Below are 14,362 nucleotides of genomic sequence, written 5' to 3'. Positions count from 1 at the left end.
GCTCCCAGTCTTCATCCCCATTTTACAGATGAGGAAACTGAGGCCCAGAGAAGTAAAGTGACTTGTCCAAAAATCACACAGCTGACAAGTGGCGGAGTCGAGATTAGAACCCACCCCCGTCTTACCTCCTTCCCTTCCCCACAGCACCTGTATATATGTATATATGTTTGTACATATTTATTACTCTATTTATTTTACTTGTACATATATATTCTATTTATTTTATTCTGTTGTTTGGTTTTGTTCTGTGTCTCCCCCTTCTAGACTGTGAGCCCACTGTTGGGTAGGGACTGTCTGTATATGTTGCCAACTCAGACTTCCCAAGCGCTTCGTACAGTGCTCTGCACACAGTAAGCGCTCAATAAATACGATTGATTGACTCTCAAGCCTATGCTCTTTCCACTAAGCCATTCAGCTCGGGTGCTCAATAAATTCTGACATTGATGATGCAGGTCAAACGCAGCGATCACGCTGAGTCGGGCACAGCAGTTATAGTTCAGGCAGCCGGCCTGAAGCGGTTACCTCCGCTCAGCTGCGCTGCTTGTAATGTCTAAATTGCTTAAATAACAATTAAAGGCATTTTACGTTTGTCACTAAAAGGAATAAACCCAAATGGGTCCCTCCTTGCCATTGTGCTAGACAGGACAGACCTCTGCTGACAATTTTTCTTTGACTCATCGCCTTAATAAGGTGTCGCCTCCCAGGAGCAGATATTGCCAAAGCGGTCGGAACAGCCAGGACCAGTCTTTCCATCGGCGGGAGCAAGGGGAACCCCTGACATTCCTACCCGCCGCTCTCCGAAGGATTTTCAACCGTAGGTGGCAAATCCATCTGTAAACCGGACTGGAATGAAGTCAGGCCAAGATTTAAATGGCTTCACTTGCAATAAAGAAAAATGTTTCAACATTGGCCAGCAGACACCCTCCTTTACAAGGTGACAGAGCACAGGACAATCAAAAAGGAGGTAGACAAGACTCCAGCCTTGAGGAGCTATTAACTTTTCTCGTAAACAGCGCACTTCCCCAAGGCTTAATTCTCGGTTTCCCCAAGGATCCAAACGCCTCACCTTTCATCATCATCAATCGCATTTATTGAGCGCTTACTGTGTGCAGAACGCTGTACTAAGCACTTGGAAAGTACAAATTGGCAACATATAGAGACAGTGCCTACCCAATAGTGGGCTCACAGTCATTAGTAGTTTTCTAGCTTAAGATGGTGCTTAAAGAAAATACAAGAGTCCGTAATTATGCTTTCTCCACACTTTTTAAGGTAAGGTTTGAAAGTGTTTGGCAAAAGTAATTCTCCCCACTGTACACGGAGAAACTAAGGCCCCAAGTCAAATCTATTTATTTATTCATTTTACTTGTACGTATCTATTCTATTTATTTTATTTTGTTAATATGTTTCGTTTTGTTCTCTCTCTCCCCCTTCTAGACTGTGAGCCCGCTGTTGGGTAGGGACCGTCTCTATATGTTGCCAACTTGGACTTCCCAAGCGCTTAGTACAGTGCTCTGCACACAGTAAGCGCTCAATAAATACGATTGACTGATTGATTGACAGGGTAAAAAAACACAGACTCATTGCTATTATTCTCCCTCCTGTGATAGACCTAAATATGGTTCCTATCAATCAACCGAGTGTCTGCAGAGCCTGGAGAGCTGTGCTAAGTGCTTAGGAGAGTATGAAAGAAATAACATTCTTTACACAATCATCATGATCATCAATGGTATTTATTGAGCGCTTACTATATTCAATGCACCGTACTAAGCGCTTTGGAGGGTACAGTACGACAGACACGTTCCCTGCCCACAACGAGCTCACAGTCTCCTAGAACCTCCTTTTTGAAGACCTCAAACTTTAGGCCTAGTATCTTAGCACGTCCCAGGGCGGCGGTTGCCTGAAAACATCTCTCCCATTTCACAGATGGGGAAACTGAAGCTGAAAGGCATTGAGGGGTTGGCTCAGCAAGTTGGTAATGGAACAGAGAACAATTTAAGAACCCCAAACCAGAGCTCCCAAACCTCCAGGTACCTAGAAAAGCTACAGGAGCTGGGCTTTAGTACGTGTTAGAGTGAGGACAAGTGTTTCACGAGTAGAGATCCAGGGACTCGGGTGGCCTGGATCAGATGTGATCTGTTCATTCTGTTCGTTGCCCGGCTGTGTGTCCCTAACAGGTCGCTTGGCCTCTCTGTGCCCGGGTTTCCGGGGACGTGAGGTTAATGATGCCGACCTCACAGGGCTGCTGTGAGTTGTGATTGTAGAACTTTCTGCACATCTCAAATGCCGCGTCAATTCTTCATCGACACCGCCCTAGATTTGGGGAGATAATGGGGCACTCCCGTGCACAGATTTCCAGGTAACTTACGCCTATTACACGGACTGGCAAATACACCCAGAATAATTGTTTAAGCAAACGGGCAGGGTAAGCCGGCTTTTATGACATATGCTCGTTTCCCTGAGGTGCGTTGGAAAGCACGAGGCACAACAATGTGCTTCGGCTGAAGAGAGAGCTGAGCCACTCTCTTGCCAACGCTTTTTTTTTAATTCAATTTTCAAGAGCATGCCTGTGGTGTGCAGAAGATTAATTTTCACCGTCCACAGTGTACTTAAGAAACCTCACGGCCTCTGCGCTGTCTTGCTTTTGTTCTCTGTCTGTCAATATGAAGAAATGAAACAAGAATGTCCTGAAACCTCAGCACCTGGAGAGGTGGGGTGAGCAGCCACGCCTTCCCAAGCGCTTAGTACAGCGCTCTGCACACCGTAAGCGCTCGATAAATACGATTGCATGCATGAATGAATGAATAGTTGGCGTCTGCTTCTCCCTCAGCCAATACTTCTCCATGTTCATTCATTCATTCATTCCATCGTATTTATTGAGCGCTTACTGTGTGCAGAGCACTGTACTAAGCGCTTGGGATGTTATAGGATCTAGGGGCAGAAACTAAATTGGGGGTTGAGGGGGAGTTGATTTCATAAAGCAGTCCTTGGGGAGGCCCTGGATCCGATGAGAAGTGGCGTGGCCTTAATGGAAGGAGCATATTCTTTTAGACTGTGAGCCCACTGTTGGGTAGGGACTGTCTCTATATGTTGCCAATTTGTACTTCCCAAGCGCTTAGTACAGTGCGCTGCACATAGTAAGTGCTCAATAAATACGATTGATGACGATGATGATATTCTGGCCGTAAGAGGAACTCAGTTCTAATCAGGGTGGCCTAGTCGAAAGAGCACGGGCCTGGGAGCTAGAGGAGCTGGGTTCTAATGCCGCCGCTGCCACTTACCTGCTGTGCGACCTTGGGCAATTCACTTCTCTTCTCTGTGCCTCAGTTCCTTCATCTGCAAAATGGGGATTCTATACCAGCTCTCCCTCCCATTTAGACTGTGAGCCCCGTGTAAGACCCGATTATCTCGATCTACCCCAGCCTACAGTACAGTGCTTGGCACCTAGTGCTTAACAATTACCGCAATTACTATCAGTACTATTAGTACGAGTCATCATCATCATCCTGACTCTGCATTTGCTTGCTGTGTGACGTTGGGCAAGTACCTCAACTTCATCATCATCATCAATCGTATTTATTGAGCGCTTACTATGTGCAGAGCACTGTACTAAGCGCTTGGGAAGTACAAATTGGCAACATATAGAGACAGTCCCTACCCAACAGTGGGCTCACAGTCTAAAAGGGGGAGACAGAGAACAGAACCAAACACACTAACAAAATAAAATAAATAGAATACATATGTACAAGTAAAATAAATAAATAAATAGAGTAATAAATATGTACAAACATATATACATATATACAGACATATATACATATGGTGTCTCAATCTCCTCAACTGTAAAATGATGATGATGATGATGATGATGGTATTTGTTAAGCGCTTACTATGTGCAAAGCACTGTTCTAAGCGCTGGGGAGGATACAAGGTGATTCATTCATTCATTCACTCAATCGTATTTATTGAGCGCTTTCTGTGTGCAGAGCACTGTACTAAGCGCTTGGGAAGTACAAGTCGGCAATATAGGTGATCACGTTGTCCCACATAGGGCTCACAGTCTTAATCCCCATTTTCCAGATGAGGTAAATGAGGCACAGAGAAGTGAAGTGACTTGCCCAAAGTCACCCAGCTGACAAGTGGCGAAGCCGGGATTTGAACCCTCACATCCTCCCTCAGGCCTGAAACTCCCCCCCCCCCGCCCCCCAACACTTCATCTACAACTTTCTCCACCTTAAAGTATGGGAAGCGGCGTGGCTTAGTGGAAAGAAAATGGGCTTGGGAGTCCCGGGTCGTGAGTTCTAATCCCAGCTCTGCCCTACTCACCAGTCCTTCTGAAGGTTTATCAGAAGCAGTGTGGCTCATTGGGAAGAGCCCTGGATTTGGAGTCAGTGGTCATGGGTTCAAATCCCGGCTCAGCCATTTATCAACTGTGTGACCTTGGGCAAGTCACTTCACTTCTCTGTGCCTCAGTTACCTCATCTGTAAAATGGGGATGAAGACTGTGAGCCCTCTGTGGGACAACCTGATCACCTTATAACCTCTCCAGCGCTTAGAACAGTGCTTTGCACATAGTAAATGCTTAATAAATGCCATCATTATATCAGTGCTTAGAACAGTGCTTTGCACATAACAAGCACTTAATAAATGCCGTTATTATTATGTATCAACTGTGTGACTTTTTAGCAAATCACTTAACTTCTCAGCTGTGTGACTTTGGGCAAGTCACTTAACTCCTCTGTGCCGCAGTTACCCCATCTGTAAAATGGGGATGAAGACTGTGAGCCCTCTGTGGGACAACCTGATCACCTTATAACCTCCCCAGTGCTTAGAACAGTGCTTTGCACATAGTAAGTGCTTAATAAATGCCATCTTTATATCAGCGCTTAGAACAGTGCTTTGCACATAGTAAGCACTTAATAAAGGCCATTATTATTATGTATCAACTGTGTGACTTTTTAGCAAATCACTTAACTTCTCAGCTGTGTGACTTTGGGCAAGACACTTAACTCCTCTGGGCCTCAGTTACCTCATCTGTAAAATGGGGATTAATCAATCAATCAATCATCAATCGTATTTATTGAGCACTTACTGTGTGCAGAGCACTGTACTAAGCGCTTGGGAAGTCCAAGTTGGCAATGTATAGAGACATATAGAGACGGTCCCTACCCAACAGTGGGCTCACAGTCTAGGCCCTACTGAGAGCTCACCTCCTCCAGGAGGCCTTCCCAGACTGAGCCCCTTCCTTCCTCTCCCCCTCGTCCCCCTCTCCATCCCCCCGTCTTACCTCCTTCCCTTCCCCACAGCACCTGTATATATGTATATATGTTTGTACATATTTATCACTCTATTTATTTATTTATTTATTTTGCTTGTGCATATCTATTTTCTTTATTTTATTTTGTTAGTATGTTTGGTTTTGTTCTCTGTCTCCCCCTTTTAGACTGTGAGCCCGCTATTGGGTAGGGACCGTCTCTATATGTTGCCAGCTTGTACTTCCCAAGCGCTTAGTACAGTGCTCTGCACACAGTAAGCGCTCAATAAATACGATTGATTGATAGAAGGGGGAGACAGAGAACAAAACAAAATGTATTAACAAAATAAGGATTAAGACTGTGAGCCCCTTGTGGGACACCCTGATTGCCTTGTATCTACCCCAGTGTTTAGAACAGTGCTTGGCACATGGTAGGTGCTTCAAAAATACCATAATAATAATAATAATAATTTAATAATGATATCATTATTATTCTCTGTGCCTCAGTTACCTCATCTATAAAATGGAGATTAAGACTGTGAGTTCCACGTGGGACAACCCGTTTACCTTGTATCTACCCCAGCACTTGAAACGGTCCTTGGCATATAGTAAGCGCTTAATAAATGCCATTATTATTATTAATTGTAAATAATTAAAACACTATCTCCCCAGAGGCCTTCCCTGACTAAGCCCTCATTCCCCCCCCTTTCTCTATTGCCCCTACACTTGAATTTGTACCTTTTAGCCACTTGATATTCACCCCACTTGAATTTGTACCTTTTAGCCACTTGATATTCACCCCACCCAAGCACTTACGTACCTGTCGATAATTACTTGTATTGTCCGTCTCCCCCTCTAGACTGTAAACTCCTTGTGGGCAGGGGAAGTAGTCTACCAACAGTTTCGTGCTGTACTCTCCCGAGCGCCAAATCCAGGGCTCTGCACATGGTAAGCGCACAATAAATAATAATAATAATAATAATAATAATAATAATGGCATTTGTTAAGTGCTTACTATGTGCAGAGCACTGTTCTAAGCGCTGGGAGGGATACAAGGTGATCAGGTTGTCCCACGTGGGGCTCACAGTCTTAATCCCCATTTTACAGATGAGGTAACTGAGGCTCCAAGAAGTTAAGTGACTTGCCCGAGGTCACACAGCAGACATGTGGCGGAGCTGGATTCGAACCCATGACCTCCAACTCCAAAGCCCGGGCTCTTTCCACTGAGCCACGCTGCTTCTCTAATAAATCCCATTTATTGATCGATTGATCGTAGCTTCTGCCCAGCGGCTGCTCAAACCGTGCTCCCAAGAGCTTAGTACAGTGCTCTGCACACAGTAAGCGCTCAATAAATACGATTGATTGATTGATTGATTGATTGAGAAACCAATATCCTAGCTGTAGGGGACAAGGCTCACCAGGAGCAGGCTTACTTAAATCTGAGCAGCCACCTTTCAGAAATTGCCAGCCCATGTCACGCTTCTGCAGCAGACTTATTTTTAATGGAGCAAATTCGTCTGAAGGCTGAGGCTCTTGGCTTTGCTCGGGCGTATGTATATATATATATGTATATATATATATATATATATATATATATATCATCATCAATCGTATTTATTGAGCGCTTACTATGTGCAGAGCACTGTACTAAGCGCTTGGGAAGTACAAATTGGCAACATATACAGACAGTCCCTACCCAACAGTGGGCTCACAGTCTAAAAGGGGAAGACAGAGAACAAAACCAAACATACTAACAAAATAAAATAGAATAGATCTGTATAAGTAAAATAAATAAATAAATAAATAGAGTAATAAATATGTACAAACATATATACATATATACAGGTGCTGTGGGGAAGGGAAGGAGGTAAGAAGGGAGGGATGGAGAGGGGGACGAGGGGGAGAGGAAGGAAGGGGCTCAGTCTGGGAAGGCCTCCTGGAGGAGGTCAGCTCTCAATAGGGCCTTATATATATATAAGCCCACTGTTGGGTAGGGACTGTCTCTATATGTTGCCAACTTGTACTTCCCAAGTGCTTAGTACAGTGCTCTGCACACAGTAAGCGCTCAATAAATACAATTGATTGATTGATTGATTGATTGATTGATTAATATACACGCACGGCCCGCACCCGAAGAGGGACCCAAATCGAAACGGCCCCTGCAAAGCAGCAAAGAGTCCAGCCTGAATGATGAAAAACAACCAACGGATCTCCCGTTTAACGCTTGATCACCGCTCTGTGGCCCCGCCAGCCATCCCAATTGCTCTCTCCGAAGGAGGCGGATTTCCAAAGGCCGAGGAAGGGAAAAAGAGGCAGCCCACCGGGCCGTCGGCTTGAGGGTGACGTTTGCACAGGATCCTTGCGGCCCCCCAGCACTGACCACCGGCAGCAAGCGAAACTTTTATTACATAAGCCGCGGCTGCAGTGGTAGACTGTGATTTCCAGATATCTGGAGCGTGAAACTGGGGAAAAGCCAAGGAATTACAGCTTCTCAGCGGATGCAATCCATGCGTGTTCTGATTTCAGTGGTCTCACGGGTGTGGGCTGCCCAACCACAGGATCCTCCTGGTCTTTAGCCTTCCCCACGCCTGGGATTCAGCGTCTTTGACTACAGGGTGAGTCAGAGGACGTAGACCCCTCAAACGATCGATAGAATTTATTGAGCGCTTCTGTGCAGAACGCAGTACTGAGCGCCCGGGATCCCTGCCCTCTCCCCCTTTTTGACTGTGAGCCCACTGTTGGGTAGGGACCGTCTCTATATGTTGCCAACTTGGACTTCCCAAGCGCTTAGTCCAGTGCTCTGCACACAGTAAGCGCTCAATAAATACGATTGATGATGATGATGATGATGATGAGGATCTCGTAGAGTGCAGCATGGCCTAGTGGATAAAACCCGGGCGTGGACGTCAGAAGATCATGGGTTCAAATCCCGGCTCCTCCACTTGCCTGCCGTGTGACCTGGGGCAAGTCATTTTGCTTCTCTGGGCCTCAGTTTCCTCATCTGTAAAATGGGGATTAAGACCCCCTCCCCAAGATCTCCCATCTTCAAAACCCTACTGAGAGTTCACCTCCTCCAGGAGGCCTTCCCAGAATGAGCCCCCCCTTTACCTCCACTCCTCCTCCCCTCCCCATCGCCCCGATTCCTTCCCTCTGCTCTACCCCCTATCCCTCCCCACAGCTCTGGTGTATGTATGTAATAATAATAATAATAATAATGATGGCATTTATTAAGCGCTTACTATGTGCAAAGCACTGTAATCTATTTTATTAATGATGTGTATATATCTATAATTCTATCTATTTGGATGCTATTGAGGCCTGTCTATTTGTTTTGTTCATTCATTCATTCAATTGTATTTATTGAGCGCTTACCGTGTGCACAGCACTGTACTAAGCGCTTGGGAAGTACCAGATGGCAACATATAGAGACGGTACCAACCCAACAGCGGGCTCACAGTCTTGTTGTCTGTCTCCCCCTTCTAGATCATGAGCCTGTTTTTGGGTAGGGACTATATCTGTTGCCGAATTGTATTTTCCAAGCACTTAGTAGTTAAGCGCTCAATAAATACGATTGAATGAATGAATGAATGACCGTGAGAAAAAGTCTTGGGAAGTCCAAGTTGGCAACATCAAGAGACGGTCCCTACCCAACAACGGGGCTCACAGTCTAGAAGGGGGAGACAGACAACAAAACAAAACATGTGACAGGTGTGAGGACATCAGAATAAATAAAAATAAAGCTAGATGCACATTACTAACAAAATAAATAGAATAGTAAATATGTACAAGTAAAATTAATAGAATAATAAATGTCAACCCATCAATCGGGGGTATTTATTGAGGACTTACTGTGTGCAGAGCACTGTATTAATAATAATAATGGCATTTTATTAAGCGCTTATGATGTGCAAAGCACTGTACTAAGCACTGGAGAGGTTACAAGGTGATCAGGCATGGTGGGGGGGCTCACAGTCTTAATCCCCATTTTACAGATGTGGTAACTGAGGCCTGGAGAAGTGAAGTGACTTGCCCAAAGTGACACAGCTGACAATTGGTGGAGCCGGAATTTGAACCCATGACCTCTGACTCCAAAGCCCGGGCTCTTTCCACTGAGCCACGCCGCTTCTCTTTCCGCTTGGGAGAGTATACCAAACAGTTAACAGACACGTGCCCTGCCCACCACAAGCTTACAGTCTGGAGGTGGGGGCAGACATGAAGAGAAACAGAAATCTGCCAGCGGAGAACTCACTAGAAAGCAGCCAAGAGGTGGCATCCTCAGTGGTACAGAGCACTGCTCTAAGCGCTGGGGGGATACAAGGTGATCAGGCTGTCCCACGTGGGGCTTACAGTCTTAATCCCCATTTTACAGATGAGGGAACTGAGGCCAAGAGAAGTGAAGTGACTTTCCCAAGGTCACACAGCAGACAAGTGGTGGGCGGAATTCGAACCCATGACCTTGTGACTCCAAAGCCGCAGGCTGAGACAGAGAACCTGGGGGCGGGGCTATGCAAATGAATGGGCGGGCCATGCAAATAGGTGGGCGTGGCATCGCGTGACGGAGGGAGAGGTAGCGTGGGGAGGGCGGGGCCATGCAATAGATGGGCGTGGCCATGCAAATAGATGGGCGGGGCCTTTCACGACGTAGGGAGAGGTCGCTTGGGGAAGGTGGGACTATGCAAATAGATGGGCGGGACTAGGCAAATAGAAGGTCGGGCCCTTCGCGACGCAGGTGGAGGGAGCGGGGGGGAGGGCGGAGTTATGCAAATAGATGAGCGGAGCCTCGGGAGGTGGGCGGGGCTCTGCAGATTAGTGGGCGTGGCCTATCCCGACGCAGTGAGCGCTGGGCCTCCGGGGGGGTGGGCGGGGCTATTCAGATGAGTGGGCGGGGGCTCTCTCTATGCAGCGAGAGCGGGGCTGCCGGATGGTGGGCGGGGCTATGCAGATAGGTGGGCGGGGCCTCTGTAAACCCAGGCCAAATTACGGGAAGGGCGGGGTCTCCGGGGGTTGGGCCGGGCCATGCAGGGCAGACGAGGTAGAACGGGAGATGTGGGCGGGGTTATGCAAATCAGCGGGCGGTGAGGTAGAATGGGGCGGTGCGGAGTCATGCAAATAAACGGGCCGGGCCTCTTTAGACGCAGGTCGAGGTTGAGTGGGGGCGTGGCCATGCACAGCTATGGGCGGGGCCTCTCTAGGCGCAGGGCGGGACTATGCAAATAATCGGGCGATGCCTTTCTAGATGCAGGGCGTGGGTGGGCGGGGCTACTCCAGACACAGGGCGAGATGGGCGGGGCCATGCAAATAAGTGGGCGGGCCCCTCTAAGCGCAGGTCGACGTGGGCGGGGCTATGCAAATGAGAGAGCAGGACCTCTCTAGACGCAGGGCGAGGTGGGCGGGGCCATGCAAATCATCATCGTCATTAATCAATCAATCAATCAATCGTATTTATTGAGCGCTTACTATGTGCAGAGCACTGTACTAAGCGCTTGGGAAGTACAAATTGGCATCACATAGAGACAGTCCCTACCCAACAGTGGGCTCACAGTCTAAAAGGGGGAGACAGAGAACAGAACCAAACATACCAACAAAATAAAATAAGTAGGATAGAAATGTACAAGTAAAATAAATAAATAAATAAATAAATAGAGTAATAAATATGTACAACCATATATACATATATACAGGTGCTGTGGGGAAGGGAAGGAGGTAAGACGGGGGGATGGAGAGGGGGACGAGGGGAGAGGAAAGAAGGGGCTCAGTCTGGGAAGGCCTCCTGGAGGAGGTGAGCTCTCAGCAGGGCCTTGAAGGGAGGAAGAGAGCTAGCTTGGCGGATGGGCAGAGGGAGGGCATTCCAGGCCCGGGGGATGACGTGGGCCGGGGGTCGATGGCGGGACAGGCGAGAGCGAGGTACAGTGAGGAGATTAGTGGTGGAGGAGCGGAGGGTGCGGGCTGGGCAGTAGAAGGAGAGAAGGGAGGTGAGGTAGGAGGGGGCGAGGTGATGGAGAGCCTTGAAGCCCAGGGTGAGGAGTTTCTGCTTGATGCGCAGATTGATCGGTAGCCATTGGAGGTTTTTGAGGAGGGGAGTAATATGTCCAGAGCGTTTCTGGACAAAGATAATCCGGGCAGCAGCATGAAGTATGGATTGAAGTGGAGAGAGACACGAGGATGGGAGATCAGAGAGAAGGCTAGTGCAGTAGTCCAGACGGGATAGGATGAGAGCTTGAATGAGCAGGGTAGCAGTTTGGTTGGAGAGGAAAGGGCGGATCTTGGCAATGTTGCGGAGCTGAGACCGGCAGGTTTTGGTGACGGCTTGGATGTGAGGAGTGAATGAGAGAGCGGAGTCGAGGATGACACCGAGGTTGCGGGCTTGTGAGACGGGAAGGATGGTAGTGCCGTCAACAGAGATGGGAAAGTTAGGGAGAGGACAAGGTTTGGGAGGGAAGACAAGGAGCTCAGTCTTCGACATGTTGAGCTTTAGGTGGCGGGCGGACATCCAGATGGAGATGTCCTGAAGGCAGGAGGAGATGCGAGCCTGGAGGGAGGGGGAGAGAGCAGGGGCAGAGATGTAGATCTGGGTGTCATCAGCGTAGAGATGATAGTTGAAGCCGTGGGAGCGAATGAGGTCACCAAGGGAGTGAGTGTAGATTGAGAACAGAAGGGGACCAAGCACTGAACCTTGGGGAACCCCCACAGTAAGAGGATGGGAGGGGGAGGAGGAGCCTGCAAAAGAGACTGAGAAAGAACGACCGGAGAGATAAGAGGAGAACCAGGAGAGGACGGAGTCAGTGAAGCCAAGGTCAGATAACGTGTTGAGGAGAAGGGGGTGGTCCACAGTGTCAAAGGCAGCTGAGAGGTCGAGGAGGATTAGGACAGAGTATGAGCCGTTGGATTTGGCAAGCAGGAGGTCATTGGTGACCTTTGAGAGCGCAGTTTCCGTGGAATGAAGGGGACGGAAGCCAGACTGGAGGGGGTCGAGGAGAGAGTTGTTGTTGAGGAATTCTAGGCAGCGCGTGTAGACAACTCGTTCAAGGAGTTTGGAAAGGAATGGTAGGAGGGATATGGGACGATAACTAGAAGGTGAGGTGGGGTCAAGAGAGGGTTTTTTTAGGATGGGAGAGACATGGGCATGTTTGAAGGCAGAGGGGAAGGAACAAGTGGAGAGTGAGCGGTTGAAGATGGAAGTTAAGGAGGGGAGAAGGGATGGAGCGAGAGATTTCATAAGATGAGAGGGAATGGGGTCAGAAGCACAGGTGGCTGGAGTAGCACTTGAGAGGAGGGAGGAGAGTTCCTCTGAGGATACTGCTGGGAAGGATGGGAGAGTAGCAGAGAGTGTTGAGAGCCGGGGGGTTGGAGAAAGGGGGGAAGAGACTTTGGGGAGGTCGGACCTGATGGATTTAATTTTGTTAATGAAGTAGGAGGCCAGATCGTTGGGGGTGAGGGAAGGAGGAGGGGGAGGAACCGGGGGCCTGAGAAGGGAGTTGAATGTACGGAAGAGCTGGCGGGGGTGATGGGCATGGGTGTCAATAAGGGAGGAGAAATAGTTTTGTCTGGCAGAAGAGAGGGCTGAGTTAAGGCAGGAAAGGATAAACTTGAAGTGAACGAGGTTGGCATGGTGTTTAGACTTTCGCCAGCAGCGTTCAGCAGCTCGAGCATAAGAGCGAAGGAGGCGGACAGTGGCAGTGATCCAGGGCTGTGGGTTAGTGGTGCGAGAGCGGCGAAGGGAAAGGGGAGCGAGCGAGTCTAGCTGAGTAGAAAGGGTAGAGTTGAGAGCAGTAATCTGATCATCAAGACTGGGTAGAGAGGAGAGGGCGGCGAGGTGGGGTGTGAGGCGCTCCGAAAGATGGGTGGGGTCCAGAGAGCGGAGATCTCTGTGAGGGAGTAAAACTGATTTACAGGGGAAAGGAGTGTGAGTGAGGAGGCAGGTGAGAAGATTATGATCAGAGAGAGGGATCACAGAGTTGGTGAGGGTGGACACAGTGCAGCGGTAGGAGATGATGAGGTTAATCGTATTTATTGAGCGCTTACTGTGTGCAGAGCAAGTCCAAGTTGGCAACATATAGAGACAGTCCCTACCCAATAGCGGGCTCACAGTCTGAAAGGGGGAGACAGGGAACAAAACCAAACATACTAACAAAATAAAATAAATAGAATAGATATGTACAAGTAAAATAGATAAATAAATAAATGGAATAATAAATATGTACAAACATATATACAGGTGATATATGTATATCATATATATGTATAAAATAAATAGAATAGATATGTACAAGTAAAACAAAGAAATAAATAAATGGAGTAATAAATATGTACAAACATATATACATATATACAGATGATATATGTATATCATATATATGTATATGTGTATCACTGATACAGGTCCCTACCCAACAGCGGGCTCACAGTCTAGAAGGGGGAGACAGACAACAAAACATGTAGACTGGTGTCAAATCCATCAGAATAAATAGAATTGTAGCTATATAATAATAATAATAATAATGACATTTATAATGACAAATAAGGGGCGAGGCCTCTCTAGACGCAGAGTGGGCGGTGGCTATGCAAATAAGTGGGCGGGCCCCTCTAAGCGCGGGTCGGGGTGGGCGGGGCTGTGAAAATAAGGGGGCAGGGCCTCTCTAGGCACAGAACGAGGTGGGCGGGGCTATACAAATAAGTGGGCGAGGCCTCTCTAGACGCAGATCGGGCAGGGCTATGCAAATAAGTGGGCGGGCCCCTCTTAGCGCAGGTCGAGGCGGGCGGGGCTATGCAAATAAGGGGGCAGGGCCTCTCTAGGCACAGAACGAGGTGGGAGGGGCTATGCAAATAAGGGGGCGGGTCCCTCTAAGTGCAGTCGAGGCGGGCGGAGGCTATGCAAATGAGGGGACAGGGCCCCTCCAAACGCAGTTCGAGCTGGGCGGGGCTATGCAAATGAGTGGGCGAGGCCTCTCTAGACGCAGAACGGGCGGGGGCTATGCAAATAAGTGGGCGGTTCCTCTAAGCACAAGGTGGAGGTGGGCGGGGTGGGCCATGCAAATAAGTGGGCGGGCCCCTCCAAGCGCAGGTCGAGGTGGGCGGGGCTATGCAAATAAGCGGGCGAGTCCTCCCTAGACG

This window comes from Tachyglossus aculeatus, chromosome 5 (genome assembly GCF_015852505.1).
Source record: "Tachyglossus aculeatus isolate mTacAcu1 chromosome 5, mTacAcu1.pri, whole genome shotgun sequence".
Classification (NCBI taxonomy): domain Eukaryota; kingdom Metazoa; phylum Chordata; class Mammalia; order Monotremata; family Tachyglossidae; genus Tachyglossus; species Tachyglossus aculeatus.
Note: the sequence above shows the minus strand (reverse complement) of the source record.